We start from the raw sequence: 3,373 nt of genomic DNA on the forward strand, positions 1-3,373 counted from the left end.
GAGTTTTGACAGGGTTTGTGTCCAACTAATATAGTCAATGAAGGTGAGTATTGAATAGGTTTTGATTGGACCACAAAACCATGATGAGTCTCAATGATTCCTCAGCAAGGCATCAACCAAAACAATGCAATGCAGGAATTACACAAACCTATCGGGATGCTCTCTAAAGAAACATGAAACTTCTCATTGTGTTTAGCAACGTTTCTATTGAAGGTCAAGTTGGCTCATGTAAAGCAAGGGAATTTTTGCATCTTCAACAACTTCACATTGTCAAAGATAGTCGTATTCTCTTGTCCAATGTAAGAAGAGAAAGAACACTTACAATGCAATATATTCATAAAAACATACTAAGAAATGATAGTTATCAAGATAGAATCTAAATTCAAATGTGGATACCATACAATACCATACAATACAGAAAACAATTGGCCCACAAAACTACAGTTCAAAAAATTCAGGAGTATACATATTATTAAGCAAAAACATGCACTTCTTCAAATTTATTGAAAAAAAATAGGTATGTGGATAGTCCAGACTAATTTTATCAAAAATTTAATGATTGGATAACATAAACCCCTACAAAAATGCTCAAAGGTCCGTTGAGCCTTCTGATGCAATGCCTTCAAGAAAATGTATTTCCTTATCATACACAATAAACTGTACGAAACCCAGCAAAATGTAGCAGGTCTTCTCTAAAGAACATTAGATTTATTATTGAGATTATTACAAGTTTGATTTTAAAAGTTGATATCCATCACACTATTTTCTTGTGCTTGGTGGGCGTATGTATTTGTTTGCGTGTGTTGTGATTCTACTTTTGATAATGCATCTCATGTAACCTGTTCTAGGTGTTCTGGAAGTAAGAAGGATATGCACAGACATTAGGTACACCCTTTCAAGTTGAAAAATAAAAATTAAATAAGCACATAGCAAACAGAGAATATATGACTAAATACCTAGTGGAATCTACTTATTTAGTATGTTGGCTCGGTTGGCATGCTTCATTTGAGTGTAACTTTGTTTATGAAGGTCTAAGCAGGCCTTTAAGGTGCAGGCAACAGTTTCCCAACTACAAATGCAGTGTCCTCGAGACTTCACACATGAACAGAATAGACAAACCTCTCTAGGCATCAGCAGCAACATAGTCTCCTAAAATCTCCCATGGCTATCTCCTAAACGAGGGAGTAGTGACAGGCATTGGCAGGACAGGGAGAAGAAATGGGCAAATATCATATTCATTGGTGGCTTGAAAGCTAAAATGCATTTTCTTAAGAATTCTTTAGGGTTTCTTGGGAAGATGATTTTTTTGGGTTAAAATTGGATTTTGTTTGGTTCAGTTTTGGACAAACAATAGATTGAATTATTTGGCTGAACCAAAGTTCTTCTAGATTTTCGAATGTTTTCCTCGATTCAGCCAAACTTTTTTACCATGTAAAAGATAGTTGCTTATTAGATAGAATTGCAATCAATCGAAAGCAAGAATAAACAACTAAGCACAACAAAACAACCACAACTCTAAAAGCATTTAAGCAAACTATACTACAACAAAAGAAATTAATAAAACATAGCATTTATTACATGAATATGAAAAACAATACATATTTCAACAATAATTTAGAAAAAGGCATCACTCAAGATCAATCTCAAACAACATAAAATGCCATGTTTCACCAACTGCATGATAACTTACAGTGGAATAGTGTTACTTAGAGGAAAGGAATCCTTTTGGAACATTATATACCATTTTTTAGCATAATGGTTGAGACAAAAAAACACCCTTGAACTTTAGATGTCAAGAAAATACAGCCTATATTTCTAACACATTGTTGATTTCATGCCTGCCAACAATCCATGATGTTGCTACTGTTAAAAGACAATCCTTGGTTGACTAGGTTATTGCAGTTGTGTTTTAAAGTGCCTATAATGGCACACTACATATAGAATTTGAAACAATTTACAAAAATGTTCACTTTAAGGCTTTTCTGCATATGTGTCTGGCAATCCCAAAAGGAAATTTCCGAATCTTTCATATAAAAATTAAATGGGGAAACCAACAAGCAGAGAAAATATCATTATTTATTTTAACAGCAGGCCTCTTCTACGCTTGTAATCATTCACAGTTAATGTCAGGTTATGCCTCCTTTCATCATTGCTAGGAACTTGCACTCCACAAGTTGACTCAATCTTCTGCTTTCTAGCCATAAAAACTAAAGGGGCCCCTTGAGCACCCCCATACTTCTGCAGTCCAGCAAGTGAAATTGGAAGTTCAAAATCATGCAAAGAATACACCCTTGCATCTTCTGATACAGGAGCATCAGTGTCGACAAGCTTTCCATCATCCTCAGCAGTTTCTATTGCTATGGCTTCCTCTACTTTGGCTGCATCTGCCTCTTTGTTCGCATCAGTGTTGTTTTCAGCAACCTTCGCCTTTGTATCATAATAATTTTGAGATTGAGTCCAACGCCGAGTGAAAGGATCATACCCTGCTTCACCTGCTTTAAGATTAAGGTTTAGAGGCTTGATCTCAGAAGCGTTCTTGAAATTTTCAGCCTTGTTTTTCTTATTCATTTCTACTAGCATCAAGGCTTTTGCATCCTTGCTTTTGCTCTGAAGAGAAAGGACTTCTAGTTCCTTCAATCTCACTTTAATTCTCTCAACTTCTGAATAATCATGCCTGCTATCCGCTAGCTCCATCTCTCTTCTAACCCTGTCCTTTTCAGCAGCGACATTCGATGGCCTTTTGGAAGCCAACTTCTTTTCCTGCAACATTTGTTTTACAGTTTCTGCAGAATACACAAATTGATTTATCTTTTTTAGCGCATTTATTTTTTCCTCAACTTCTGCTCGACTAATCATCTGACCACCACTGCGTTCTACTTCCCGTTCCCAATCTGAAAACTCTTTCTCAAGTGGAGGTGAATCAGACACCCTGGCCATCTGCCATCTTGTTGCATTGCTCTTGCTACCCTAGAAACAATTCAAATACTTGTATGTGGTGCGGTTCTCAAACTTGTATTTTTTATCAGGGTCTGTCACATCAACATTTTTTACCATGCAAAGACGGTAAGTACTCTGTCCTGACCTGGACATTCCTATCCCAATTCTTATAAAGCAGCCCACAATGATATTCTCAAAGAATGGTTCCATAAACCACTTGGAAAGTTTTGATCTCCTTATTGTATGCTTCTAATATCTTCAAAGCTGCTCCCTATCTTCATCATCTTTGTATAAATCACTTCCTATGGATAATTCGCTATCGGAATCATCACAGCAACCCCTGTCATCATCCTTGTCACCAGAATCAAATCTCTTTTTCAGGGGCATTCTTGACCCAGAAGCCTTCCTATTTGCTGTCCCAGCATCATCTGAATCA

The 3,373-nt window shown here is 36.5% G+C and overlaps 1 pseudogene; it reads right to left on the reverse strand.

The window, feature by feature from the left end:
* Positions 1–1,852: 1,852 nt before the first annotated feature.
* On the reverse strand, positions 1,853–3,160 carry LOC149230389 (protein RTF1 homolog pseudogene; annotated as a pseudogene).
* Positions 3,161–3,373: the final 213 nt, after the last annotated feature.

Source organism: Pinus tabuliformis, chromosome J (genome assembly GCF_031772625.1).
Source record: "Pinus tabuliformis cultivar Carrire ecotype Pingquan chromosome J, CPIR1, whole genome shotgun sequence".
NCBI classification, from domain to species: domain Eukaryota; kingdom Viridiplantae; phylum Streptophyta; class Pinopsida; order Pinales; family Pinaceae; genus Pinus; species Pinus tabuliformis.